A 15,466-nucleotide genomic window follows, 5' to 3' on the forward strand; every position below is an offset into this window, starting at 1 on the left:
CAAAGGACATGTTTCTCGTTTATGGAGGTGACGAAGAGCTCGTCGTAAAGGGTTACGTCGACGCTAGCTTCGACACAGATCTGGATGACTCTAAGTCACAAACCGGATACGTGTATATGTTTAATGGTGGAGCAGTAAGCTGGTGCAGCTGCAAGCAGAGCGTCGTGGCGGGATCTACATGTGAAGCGGAGTACATGGCAGCCTCGGAGGCAGCACATGAAGCTATTTGGGTGAAGGAGTTCATCACCGACCTAGGAGTCATACCCAATGCGTCGGGGCCGATCAAACTCTTCTATGATAACACTGGAGCTATTGCCCTTGCCAAGGAGCCTAGGTTTCACAAGAAGACCAGGCACATCAAGCGTCATTTCAACTTCATCCGTGAAAATGTTCAAGATGGAGACATAGATATTTGCAAAGTACATACGGATCTGAATGTCGCAGATCCGTTGACTAAACCTCTCTCGCGAGCAAAACATGATCAACACCAGAACTCTATGGGTGTTCGATTTATCATAATGTAACTAGATTATTGACCCTAGTGCAAGTGGGAGACTGTTCGAAATATGCCCTAGAGGCAATAATAGAAGTGTTATTATTATATTTCCTTGTTCATGGTGATTATCTTTTATTCATGCTATAACTGTATTATCCGGAAATCGTAATACACGTGTGAATACATAGACCATAACATGTCCCTAGTAAGCCTCTAGTTGACTAGCTCGTTGGTCAACAGATAGTCATGGTTTCCTGACTATGGACATTAGATGTCATTGACAACGGGATCACATCATTAGGAGAATGATGTGATGGACAAGACCCAATCCTAAGCATAGCACAAGATCGTGTAGTTCGTTTTGCTAGAGCTTTTTCAATGTGAAGTATCTCTTCCTTAGACCATGAGATCGTGTAACTCCCGGATACCGTAAGAGTGCTTTGGGTGTACCAAACGTCACAACGTAACTGGGTGACTATAAAGGTGCACTACAGGTATCTCCGAAAGTGTCTGTTGGGTTGACACGGATCGAGACTGGGATTTGTCACTCCGTATTACGGAGAGGTATCACTAGGCCCACTCGGTAGTGCATCATCATAATGAGCTCAAAGTGACCAAGTGTCTGGTCACGGGATCATGCATTACGATACGAGTAAAGTGACTTGCCGGTAACGAGACTGAATGAGGTATTGGAATACCGACGATCGAGTCTCGGGCAAGTAACATACCGACTGACAAAGGGAATAGTATACAGGGTTGCTTGAATCCTCGACATCGTGGTTCATCCGATGACATCATCGAGGAGCATGTGGGAGCCAACATGGGTATCCAGATCCCGCTGTTGGTTATTGACCGGAGAGCCATCTCGGTCATGTCTGCGTGTCTCCCGAACCCGTAGGGTCTACACACTTAAGGTTCGGTAACGCTAGGGTTATTAGGAAGACTTGTATGTGATTACCGGATGTTGTTCGGAGTCCCTGATAAGATCCCGGACGTCACGAGGAGTTCCGAAAGGGTCCGGAGGTAAAGATTTATATATGGGAAGTTGTCAAACGGAGACCGGAAAGTTTCAGGGTCATATCGGTATTGTACCGGGGCCACCGGAGGGGTTTCGGGGGTCCACCGGGAGGGGCCACCCCTCTTGGTGGACCACATGGTCCGCGTGGGGCAGGGAGCCAGCCCCTGGAGGGCTGGGCGCCCCCCCCCTTGGGCCCATGCGCCTAGGGTTGAGGGGGTAACCCTAGAGGGGGCGCCCCTTTGCTTGGGGGGGCAAGTCCCCCCTCCCTGGCCGCCGCCCCCTCTAGATCCCATCTAGAGGGGCCGGCCCCCCTTGCCCCTTCCCCTATAAATAGAGGGGTCAGGGGAGGGCTGCAAACCCAAGCCAAGGCGCAGCCCCTCCCCTCCCTAACACCTCTCCTCCTCCGTTGTGTGCTTGACGAAGCCCTATCGGAGTACTGCTTCTCCACCATCATCACGCCGCCGTGCTGCCGGTGGAGCTGTCTTCCTCAACCTCTTCTTCCTCCTTGTTGGATCAAGACGGAGACGTCGCCCGTACCGTACGTGTGTTGAACGTGGAGGTGCTGTCCGTTCAGCACTTGGTCATCGGTGATCTGAATCACGTCGAGTATGACTCTTATTATTTATTTCCTTATAATCATGATAAATGTTTATTATTCATGCTAGAATTGTATTTTCCGGAAACATAATACATGTGTGAATACATAGACAAACAGAGTGTCACTAGTATGCCTCTACTTGACTAGCTCGTTAATCAAAGATGGTTATGTTTCCTAACCATGAACAATGAGTTGTTATTTGATTAACGAGGTCACATCATTAGTAGAATGATCTGATTGACATGACCCATTCCATTAGCTTAGCACCTGATCGTTTAGTATGTTGCTATTGCTTTCTTCATGACTTATACATGTTCCTACGACTATGAGATTATGCAACTCCCGTTTACCGGAGGAACACTTTGGGTACTACCAAACGTCACAACGTAAATGGGTGATTATAAAGGAGTACTACAGGTGTCTCCAATGGTTGATGTTGGGTTGGCGTATTTCGAGATTAGGATTTGTCACTCCGATTGTCGGAGAGGTATCTCTGGGCCCTCTCGGTAATACACATCACATAAGCCTTGCAAGCATTACAACTAATATGTTAGTTGTGAGATGATGTATTACGAAACGAGTAAAGAGACTTGCCGTTAACGAGATTGAACTAGGTATTGGATACCGACGATCGAATCTCGGGCAAGTAACATACCGATGACAAAGGGAACAACGTATGTTGTTATGCGGTCTGACCGATAAAGATCTTCGTAGAATATGTAGGAGCCAATATGGGCATCCAGGTCCCGCTATTGGTTATTGACCGGAGACATGTCTCGGTCATGTCTACATTGTTCTCGAACCCGTAGGGTCCGCACGCTTAAGGTTTTGATGACAGTTATATTATGAGTTTATGAGTTTTGATGTACCGAAGGAGTTCGGAGTCCCGGATGAGATCGGGGACATGACGAGGAGTCTCGAAATGGTCGAGACATAAAGATCGATATATTGGACGACTATATTCGGACATCGGAAAGGTTCCGAGTGATTCGGGTATTTTTCGGAGTACCGGGTAGTTACGGGAGAAGTAATGGGCCTTAATGGGCTTTAGTGGGAAGAGGAAAAAGGCTGCTGCGCCCCCCCTCCCCTTTGGTCCGAATTGGACTAGGGAAAAGGGGGCCGGCCACCTCTCCTTCTCCTCCTATTCCTTCTCCCTTCCTCCCCTCTTGGTGGACTCCTACTAGGACTTGGAGTCCTAGTAGGACTCCCTATCCTGGCCGCACCTTTGCCTTGGCCGGCCTCCTCCTCCTCCATCCTTTATATACAGGGGCAGGGGGCACCCCATAGACACACAAGTTGACACAAGTTGATCCACGTGATTGATTCCTTAGCCGTGTGCGGTGCCCTCTGCCACCATATTCCTCGATAATACTGTAGCGGAGTTTAGGCGAAGCCCTGCTGCTGTAGTTCATCAAGATCGTCACCACGCCGTCGTGCTGACGAAACTCTTCCCCGACACTTTGCTGGATCGGAGTCCGGGGATCGTCATCGAGCTGAACGTGTGCTCGAACTCGGAGGTGCCGTAGTTTCGGTGCTTGATCGGTTGGATCGTGAAGACGTACGACTACTTCCTCTACGTCGTGTCATTGCTTCCGCAGTCGGTCTGCGTTAGGTACGTAGACAACACTCTCCTCTCGTTGCTATGCATCACATGATCCTGTGTGCGCGTAGGAAATTTTTTGAAATTACTACGAAACCCAACAGTGGCATCCGAGCCTAGGTTAATGATGTTGATGTTATATGCACGAGTAGAACACAAGTGAGTTGTGGACGATACAAGTCATACTGCCTACCAGCATGTCATATTTTGGTTCAGCGGTATTATTGGACGAGACGACCCGGACCAACCTTACGCGTACGCTTACGCGAGACCGGTTCCCTCAACGTGCTTTGCACAGAGATGGCTTGCGGGCGACTGCCTCTCCAACTTTAGTTGAACCAAGTATGGCTACGCCCGGTCCTTGCGAAGGTTAAAACGGAGTCTATTTGACAAACTATCGTTGTGGTTTTGATGCGTAGGTGAGATTGGTTCTTACTTAAGCCCGTAGCAGCCACGTAAAACATGCAACAACAAAGTAGAGGACGTCTAACTTGTTTTTGCAGGGCATGTTGTGATGTGATATGGTCAAGGCATGATGCTGAATTTTATTGTATGAGATGATCATGTTTTGTAACCAAGTTATCGGCAACTGGCAGGAGCCATATGGTTGTCGCTTTATTGTATGCAATGCAATCGCGATGTAATGCTTTACTTTATTACTAAACGGTAGTGATAGTCGTGGAAGCATAAGATGTGCGAGACGACAACGATGCTACGATGGAGATCAAGGTGTCGCGCCGGTGACGATGGTGATCATGACGGTGCTTCGGAGATGGAGATCACAAGCACAAGATAATGATGGCCATATCATATCACTTATATTGATTGCATGTGATGTTTATCTTTTTATGCATCTTATCTTGCTTTGATTGACGGTAGCATTATAAGATGATCTCTCACTAAATTATCAAGAAGTGTTCTCCCTGAGTATGCACCGTTGCAAAAGTTCTTCGTGCTGAGACACCACGTGATGATCGGGTGTGATAGGCTCTACGTTCAAATACAACGGGTGCAAAACAGTTGCGCACGCAGAATACTCAGGTTAAACTTGACGAGCCTAGCATATGAAGATATGGCCTCGGAACACGGAGACCGAAAGGTCGAGCGTGAATCATATAGTAGATATGATCAACATAATGATGTTCACCGATGAAACTACTCCATCTCACGTGATGATCGGACATGGTTTAGTTGATTTGGATCACGTGATCACTTAGAGGATTAGAGGGATGTCTATCTAAGTGGGAGTTCTTTAATAATATGATTAATTGAACTTAAAATTTATCATGAACTTAGTCCCTGATAGTATCTTGCTTGTTTATGTTGATTGTAGATAGATGGCTCGTGCTGTTGTTCCGTTAAATTTTAATGCGTTCCTTGAGAAAGCAAAGTTGAAAGATGATGGTAGCAATTACACGGACTGGGTCCGTAACTTGAGGATTATCCTCATTGCTGCACAGAAGAATTACGTCCGGGTGAAATCGGGATTTTACCGGAACCCCCCGGGAGCCATATGGGCCATCATGGGCCTTAGTGGAAAGGAGAAAGGGGCAGCCCAAGGGGGCTGCGCGCCTCCCCCCTTCCCCTAGTCCTAGTAGGACTAGGAGAGGTGGCCGGCCACCCCTCTCCCTCTTTCCCCCTTGGGAATCCTAGTTGGAATAGGATTGGGGGGGAGTCCTACTCCCGGTAGGAGTAGGACTCCTCCTGCGCCACCTCCTCCTGGCCGGCGCCTCCTCCCCCCTTGGCTCCTTTATATACGGAGGCAGGGGCACCTCTAAACACACAAGTTGACACAAGTTGATCCACGTGATCGATTCCTTAGCCGTGTGCGGTGCCCCCTGCCACCATATTCCTCGATAATACTGTAGCGGAGTTTAGGCGAAGCCCTGCTGCTGTAGTTCATCAAGATCGTCACCACGCCGTCATGCTGACGAAACTCTTCCCCGACACTTTGCTGGATCGGAGTCCGGGGATCGTCATCGAGCTGAACGTGTGCTCGAACTCGGAGGTGCCGTAGATTCGGTGCTTGATCGGTTGGATCGTGAAGACGTACGACTACATCCTCTACGTCGTGTCATCGCTTCCGCAGTCGGTCTGTGTTGGGTACGTAGACAACACTCTCCTCTCGTTGCTATGCATCACATGATCCTGTGTGCGCGTAGGAAAATTTTTGAAATTACTACGAAACCCAACAGTGGTATCAGAGCCAGGTTATTGATGTTGATGTTATATGCACGAGTAGAACACAAGTGAGTTGTGGACGATACAAGTCATACTGCCTACCAGCATGTCATATTTTGGTTCGGCGGTATTGTTGGACGAGACGACCCAGACCAACCTTACGCGTACGCTTACGCGAGACCGGTTCCCTCGACGTGCTTTGCACAGAGATGGCTTGCGGGCGACTGTCTCTCCAACTTTAGTTGAACCAAGTATGGCTACGCCCGGTCCTTGCGAAGGTTAAAACGGAGTCTATTTGACAAACTATCGTTGTGGTTTTGATGCGTAGGTGAGATTGGTTCTTACTTAAGCCCGTAGCAGCCACGTAAAACATGCAACAACAAAGTAGAGGACGTCTAACTTGTTTTTGTAGGGCATGTTGTGATGTGATATGGTCAAGGCATGATGCTGAATTTTATTGTATGAGATGATCATGTTTTGTAACCAAGTTATCGGCAACTGGCAGGAGCCATATGGTTGTCGCTTTATTGTATGCAATGCAATCGCGATGTAATGCTTTACTTTATTACTAAACGGTAGTGATAGTCGTGGAAGCATAAGATTGGCGAGACGACAACGATGCTACGATGGAGATCAAGGTGTCGCGCCGGTGACGATGGTGATCATGACGGTGCTTCAGAGATGGAGATCACAAGCACAAGATAATGATGGCCATATCATATCACTTATATTGATTGCATGTGATGTTTATCTTTTTATGCATCTTATCTTGCTTTGATTGACGGTAGCATTATAAGATGATCTCTCACTAAATTATTAATAAGTGTTCTCCCTGAGTATGCACCGTTGCAAAAGTTCTTCGTGCTGAGACACCACGTGATGATCGGGTGTGATAGGCTCTACGTTCAAATACAACGGGTGCAAAACAGTTGCGCACGCAGAATACTCAGGTTAAACTTGACGAGCCTAGCATATGCAGATATGGCCTCGGAACACGGAGACCGAAAGGTCGAGCGTGAATCATATAGTAGATATGATCAACATAATGATGTTCACCGATGAAACTACTCCATCTCACGTGATGATCGGACATGGTTTAGTTGATTTGGATCACGTGATCACTTAGAGGATTAGAGGGATGTCTATCTAAGTGGGAGTTCTTTAATAATATGATTAATTGAACTTAAAATTTATCATGAACTTAGTCCCTGATAGTATCTTGCTTGTTTATGTTGATTGTAGATAGATGGCTCGTGTTGTTGTTCCGTTTAATTTTAATGCGTTCCTTGAGAAAGCAAAGTTGAAAGATGATGGTAGCAATTACACGGACTGGGTCCGTAACTTGAGGATTATCCTCATTGCTGCACAGAAGAATTACGTCCTGGAAGCACCGCTGGGTGCCAGGCCTGCTGCTAGAGCAACGCCAGATGTTATGAACGTCTGGCAGAGCAAAGCTGATGACTAATCGATAGTTCAGTGTGCCATGCTTTACGGCTTAGAATCGGGACTTCAACGACGTTTTGAACGTCATGGAGCATATGAGATGTTCCAGGAGTTGAAGTTAATATTTCAAGCAAATGCCCGGATTGAGAGATATGAAGTCTCCAATAAGTTCTATAGCTGCAAGATGGAAGAGAACAGTTCTGTCAGTGAGCATATACTCAAAATGTCTGGGTATAATAATCACTTGATTCAATTGGGAGTTAATCTTCCAGATGATTGCGTCATTGACAGAATTCTCCAATCACTGCCACCAAGCTACAAGAGCTTCGTGATGAACTATAATATGCAAGGGATGAACAAGACTATTCCCGAGCTCTTCGCAATGCTAAAAGCTGCGGAGGTAGAAATCAAGAAGGAGCATCAAGTGTTGATGGTTAACAAGACCACTAGTTTCAAGAAAAAGGGCAAAAGGAAGAAAAAGGGGAACTTCAAAAAGAACGGCAAGCAAGTTGCTGCTCAAGAGAAGAAACCCAAGTCTAGACCTAAGCCTGAAACTGAGTGCTTCTACTGCAAGCAGACTGGTCACTGGAAGCGGAACTGCCCCAAGTATTTGGCGGATAAGAAGGATGGCAAGGTGAACAAAGGTATATGTGATATACATGTTATTGATGTGTACCTTACCAATGCTCGCAGTAGCACCTGGGTATTTGATACTGGTTCTGTTGCTAATATTTGCAACTTGAAACAGGGACTACAGAATAAGCGGGCACTGGCAAAGGACGAGGTGACGATGCGCGTGGGAAACGGTTCCAAAGTCGATGTGATCGCGGTCGGCACGCTACCTCTACATCTACCTTCGGGATTAATATTAGACCTAAATAATTGTTATTTGGTGCCAGCGTTGAGCATGAACATTATATCTGGATCTTGTTTAATGCGAGACGGTTATTCATTTAAATCAGAGAATAATGGTTGTTCTATTTATATGAGTAATATCTTTTATGGTCATGCACCCTTGAAGAGTGGTCTATTCTTACTAAATCTCGATAGTAGTAATACACATATTCATAATGTTGAAACCAAAAGATACAGAGTTGATAATGAAAGTGCAACTTATTTGTGGCACTGTCGTTTAGGTCATATCGGTGTAAAACGCATGAAGAAACTCCATACTAATGGACTTTTGGAACCACTTGATTATGAATCACTTGGTACTTGCGAACCGTGCCTCATGGGCAAGATGACTAAAACACCGTTCTTCGGTACTATGGAGAGAGCAACAGATTTGTTGGAAATCATACATACCGATGTATGTGGTCCGATGAATATTGAGGCTCGTGGCGGATATCGTTATTTTCTCACCTTCACAGATGATTTGAGCAGATATGGATATATCTACTTAATGAAGCATAAGTCTGAAACATTTGAAAAGTTCAAAGAATTCCAGAGTGAAGTTGAAAATCATCGTAACAAGAAAATAAAGTTTCTACGATCTGATCGTGGAGGAGAATATTTGAGTTACGAGTTTGGTGTACATTTGAAAAACTGTGGAATAGTTTCGCAACTCACGCCCCCCTGGAACACCACAGCGTAATGGTGTGTCCGAACGTCGTAATCGTACTTTACTAGATATGGTGCGATCTATGATGTCTCTTACAGATTTACCGCTATCATTTTGGGGATATGCTTTAGAGACGGCCGCATTCACGTTAAATAGGGCACCATCAAAATCCGTTGAGACGACGCCTTATGAACTATGGTTTGGCAAGAAACCAAAGTTGTCGTTTCTTAAAGTTTGGGGCTGCGATGCTTATGTGAAAAAGCTTCAACCTGATAAGCTCGAACCCAAATCGGAGAAATGTGTATTCATAGGATACCCAAAGGAAACTGTTGGGTACACCTTCTATCACAGATCCGAAGGCAAAACATTCGTTGCTAAGAATGGATCCTTTCCAGAGAAGGAGTTTCTCTCGAAAGAAGTGAGTGGGAGGAAAGTAGAACTTGATGAGGTAATTATACCTTCTCCCTTATTGGAAAGTAGTTCATCACAGAAATCAGTTCCAGTGATTCCTACACCAATAAGTGAGGAAGTTAATGATGATGATCATCAAACTTCAGATCAAGTTACTACCAAACCTCGTAGGTCTTCCAGAGTAAGATCCGCACTAGAGTGGTACGGTAATCATGTTCTGGAAGTCATGTTACTAGACCATGATGAACCTACGAACTATGAGGAAGCAATGATGAGCCCAGATTCCACAAAATGGTTTGAGGCCATGAAATCTGAGATATGATCCATGTATGAGAACAAAGTTTGGACTTTGGTTGACTTGCCCGATGATCAGCAAGCAATTGAGAATAAATGGATCTTCAAGAGGAAGACGGACGCTGATAGTAGTGTTACTATCTACAAAGCTAGAATTGTCGCAAAAAGGTTTTCGACAAGTTCAAGGTGTTGACTACGATGAGATTTTCTCACTCGTATCTATGCTTAAGTCTGTCCGAATCATGTTAGCAATTGCCGCATTTTATGAAATCTGGCAAATGGATAAACAAAACTGCATTCCTTAATGGATTTATTAAAGAAGAGTTGTATATGATGCAACCAGAAGGTTTTGTCGATCCAAAGGGAGCTAACAAAGTGTGCAAGCTCCAGCGATCCATTTATGGACTGGTGTAAGCCTCTCAGAGTTGGAATAAACGTTTTGATAGTGTAATCAAAGCATTTGGTTTTATACAGACTTTTGGAGAAGCCTGTATTTACAAGAAAGTGAGTGGGAGCTCTGTAGCATTTCTGATATTATATGTGGATGACATATTATTTGATTGGAAATGATATAGAATTTCTGGATAGCATAAAGGGATACTTGAATAAAAGTTTTTCAAGAAAAGACCTCAGTAAAAGCTACTTACATATTAAGCATCAAGATCTATTGAGATAGATCAAGACGCTTGATAAGATTTTCAATGAGTACATACCTTGGCAAGATTTTGAAATAGTTCAAAATGGAACAGTTAAAGAAAGAGTTCTTGCCTGTGTTGCAAAGGTATGAAATTGAGTAAGACTCAAATCCCGATCACAGCAGAAAATAGAAAGAGAATGAAAAGTCATTCCCTATGCCTCAGTCATAGGTTCTATAAAGTATGCTATGCTATGTACCAGACCTATTGTATACCTTGCTCTGTATTTGGCAAGGGAGTACAATAGTGATCTAGGAGTAGATCACTGGACATTGGTCAAGAATATCCTTAGTAAGGACTAAGGAGATGTTTCTCGATTATGGAGGTGATAAAAGAGTTTGTTGTAAAAGTTACATCAGTGCAAACTTTTACACTGATCCAGATGACTCTAAGTCTCAATCTGGATACATATTGAAAGTGGGAGCAATTAGCTAGAGTAGCTCCGCACAGAGCATTGTAGACATAGGATATTTGCAAAATACATACGGCTCTGAATATGACAGACCCGTTGACTAAGCCTCTTCCACGAGCAAAACATGATCAGCACCAAAGCTCCATCGGTGTTAGATTCATTACAGTGTAATCTAGATTATTGACTCTAGTGCAAGTGGGAGACTGAAGGAAATATGCCCTAGAGGCAATAATAAAGTTATTATTTATTTCCTTATAATCATGATAAATGTTTATTATTCATGCTAGAATTGTATTTTCCGGAAACATAATACATGTGTGAATACATAGACAAACAGAGTGTCACTAGTATGCCTCTACTTGACTAGCTCGTTAATCAAAGATGGTTATGTTTCCTAACCATGAACAATGAGTTGTTATTTGATTAACGAGGTCACATTATTAGTAGAATGATCTGATTGACATGACCCATTCCATTAGCTTAGCACCTGATCGTTTAGTATGTTGCTATTGCTTTCTTCATGACTTATACATGTTCCTACGACTATGAGATTATGCAACTCCCGTTTACCGGAGGAACACTTTGGGTACTACCAAACGTCACAACGTAAATGGGTGATTATAAAGGAGTACTACAGGTGTCTCCAATGGTCGATGTTGGGTTGGCGTATTTCGAGATTAGGATTTGTCACTCCGATTGTCGGAGAGGTATCTCTGGGCCCTCTCGGTAATACACATCACATAAGCCTTGCAAGCATTACAACTAATATGTTAGTTGTGAGATGATGTATTACGGAACGAGTAAAGAGACTTGCCGTTAACGAGATTGAACTAGGTATTGGATACCGACGATCGAATCTCGGGCAAGTAACATACCGATGACAAAGGGAACAACGTATGTTGTTATGCGGTCTGGCCAATAAAGATCTTCGTAGAATATGTAGGAGCCAATATGGGCATCCAGGTCCCGCTATTGGTTATTGACCAGAGACATGTCTCGGTCATGTCTACATTGTTCTCGAACCCGTAGGGTCCGCACGCTTAAGGTTACGATGACAGTTATATTATGAGTTTATGCATTTTGATGTACCGAAGGTTGTTCGGAGTCCCGGATGTGATCACGGACATGACGAGGAGTCTCGAAATGGTCGAGACGTAAAGATTGATATATTGGAAGCCTATGTTTGGACATCGGAAGTGTTCCGGGTGAAATCGGGATTTTACCGGGTTACCGGGAGGTTACCGGAACCCCCCGGGAGCCATATGGGCCATCATGGGCCTTAGTGGAAAGGAGAAAGGGACAGCCCAAGGTGGCTGCGCCTCTTTCCCCTCCCCTAGTCCTATTAGGACTAGGAGAAGGTGGCCGGCCCCCCTCTCTCCCTTCCCCTCCGAGGAATCCTAGTTGGACTAGGATTGGGGGGAGGAATCCTACTCCCAGAGGGAGTAGGACTCTCCCGCGCCTCCCTCTTTGGCCGGCCAGCCTCCCCTCCTCTCCTCCTTTATATACGGAGGCAGGGGCACCTCTAAACACACAAGTTGACACAAGTTGACACAAGTTGACACAAGTTGATCCACGTGATCGATTCCTTAGCCGTGTGCGGTGCCCCCTGCCACCATATTCCTCGATAATACTGTAGCGGAGTTTAGGCGAAGCCCTGCTGCTGTAGTTCATCAAGATCGTCACCACGCCGTCGTGCTGACGAAACTCTTCCCCGACACTTTGCTGGATCGGAGTCCGGGGATCGTCATCGAGCTGAACGTGTGCTCGAACTCGGAGGTGCCGTAGTTTCGGTGCTTGATCGGTTGGATCGTGAAGACGTACGACTACTTCCTCTACGTCGTGTCATTGCTTCCGCAGTCGGTCTGCGTTAGGTACGTAGACAACACTCTCCTCTCGTTGCTATGCATCACATGATCCTGTGTGCGCGTAGGAAATTTTTTGAAATTACTACGAAACCCAACAGCTGGGCGCCCCCCCCCTTGGGCCCATGCGCCTAGGGTTGAGGGGGTAACCCTAGAGGGGGCGCCCCCTTTGCTTGGGGGGGCAAGTCCCCCCTCCCTGGCCGCCGCCCCCTCTAGATCCCATCTAGAGGGGCCGGCCCCCCTTGCCCCTTCCCCTATAAATAGAGGGGTCAGGGGAGGGCTGCAAACCCAAGCCAAGGCGCAGCCCCTCCCCTCCCCAACACCTCTCCTCCTCCGTTGTGTGCTTGACGAAGCCCTATCGGAGTACTGCTTCTCCACCATCATCACGCCGCCGTGCTGCCGGTGGAGCTGTCTTCCTCAACCTCTTCTTCCTCCTTGCTGGATCAAGACGGAGACGTCGCCCGTACCGTACGTGTGTTGAACGTGGAGGTGCTGTCCGTTCAGCACTTGGTCATCGGTGATCTGAATCACGTCGAGTACGACTCCATCATCACCGCTCCCTCGAACGCTTCCGTACGCAATCTACAAGTGGTATGTAGATGCAAACTCACTCCCTTGACTCGTTGCTTAGATGAACTCATAGATGGATCTTGGTGAAACCGTAGGAAAATTTTTAATTTTCTGCAACGTTCCCCAACAACACATCCCAGTTCTATTGAACGAAATTCTAATATTAGTAAGAAAAAATATATTCTTTGGAAGTAAATTATATTATTTGTTGGAAGCAATGTTGATAAATACAAATACTTCTATACATTGGAAGCAAGCAATGTTTTACTTGGAAAATTCTTTAATCATTCAGAATCAATGTTGATAGAAACATTTTTTTTCACTGTAAGCAATTTAATGCTAGAAAGGGAGCCTTGGCGCACTGGTAAAAGTTGCTGCCTTGTAACCATGAGGTCATGGGTTCAAGTCCTGGAAAGTGAATTCATGCATTTTTGCATAGAAGTCCCTTGTATTTCTTTTATTTGTGTAAAAATCAACAATGGCGTCACTTTTTTTTGCATAAAACCCCCTCATATTTTTTTATTTGCAAAAACGCAAACCACCGTACTGCCCAAGTTAACACTAAAAATGGGTGAGGCAACACTCGAACCCGCGACCCATGCTTACAACACTATAAGTTTACCACTCCACCAAACACGATCACTTGCCATAGCCCATTTGAGCTCCATGAGCACCTTTCTTACAGTACATTAAGTCCAGTTATTCGAATTAAATGTGAACATCTGCGTGTTGTAATGGCCAACACGACTTGTTTACTAACCTCTGCTCGTGAGGTCGAGACCTGGAGGACACTTTTTTTGTGTTAATTTTATATTATGTAATAACAGGTGGGACATCACTCAATACATATAGACTCGCGTTATAGTAGTTGCCTTTCTGCAAATAAGAAATTTGTAAGGGTGTTAGTGCAAAAATGTGTCGTCCGAGGACAGTCACTCACTGACAAATGGGCCATACACACGGATACATCCACATACACATTTTGTGATCGTATATGCATGCTAGAGTCAAGTCAACTTACTGCAATTTCATATATTTAAAGTTCTGGCACTAAAATGAACATCAAGCACAAGTTCTATGACTCCCGATGATATTACCTCGAATAAAAATATCCTTAATGTTAATATAAAGCAAAACCAAATGTCACTCGAAATAAACTTATCACATTTGGAAACAAAATTTCTTCACATGGAAGCAAATGGCGTAATAAGTTTTGCTTCCTAAGCAAACTAGATGATGTGAAATCTTATCTTGCTAGAGTTATCGGTCCCTCCTATGTTGGAAACCACATACTAGAAGGAAACACCATTTGATTGTCTTCGAACAATCTTGTTTCCCACCGAAAGAGAAGTATTCTTGTTAGGAAGCAAAACTAAGTGTTACTAAAAATAAAGTTCACCATAATAAAAAACATAATTTGTCGCATGGGAGCAAAATTGAATAAGGAAATGAACTTTGCTTCATAAGGAAGCAAAATGCAAGACTTGGAACATCATTTTTTTAGAAACTTCAAATGGAAGTTGCTACGCATCTGACCGCACATGCACTAGCGTGTGCCCATGGGGAAGATGTGCTCTCTTCTGTCACAATAGAGCTATTAGTTTCACCAGTATCCAACATTAATTTGTAAATCTGAATAACATATCTTATATCTATCTACATCTATATAGCATATCATCAATATAAAAAGATCCAAAAACATATCTTATATTTATCTATATCTATCTATATCTATATACCATATCGTTGATATAAAAAAGATCCAAAACACATCTTATCTTTATCTATATATGTATCTATCTATATCTATAAACCATATCATCATCAATCATCAATATAAAAAGATCCAAAGAGGTAGATCTCCTACTAATCTCGGCCATCAAACTAGGTCAATCGAACGACCTACATTGTTTCAATGGCGAGCGCTCAACATGTGTTAGCGTGCATTAATATCATACCAAATATTAACATAAATGCCAATAACTACACAATCAATGCGCAAATAATATCTTACCCAATATCCCCGTGAAATTAACATACCGCCTAACAATATCAACGTGCATTGCAGGCACACATTTACTAGTTAACGCAAAGAGATTATCTCCTATCTCCTAGCCGAAAAAAGAAAGAAAACTATGCTCGCACCCGTTTTCCAGGATTAGCCGCTAAGATTTCGTGCAAGGCGTGTGGTGGATCCGAAAGAGGAAGAAGGAGAAACAGGTTTTTCAATCAAGAGGTGAAAAAACGGAGACCTGACGGTAGCATCGTAGTAGTACCAAATGTTGGCAGGAAGTAGGATGGCGATCGGTGAAGGACCACAAGCCC

The sequence above is a fragment of the Triticum dicoccoides genome, chromosome 3B, assembly GCF_002162155.2.
Source record: "Triticum dicoccoides isolate Atlit2015 ecotype Zavitan chromosome 3B, WEW_v2.0, whole genome shotgun sequence".
NCBI classification, from domain to species: Eukaryota; Viridiplantae; Streptophyta; class Magnoliopsida; order Poales; family Poaceae; genus Triticum; species Triticum dicoccoides.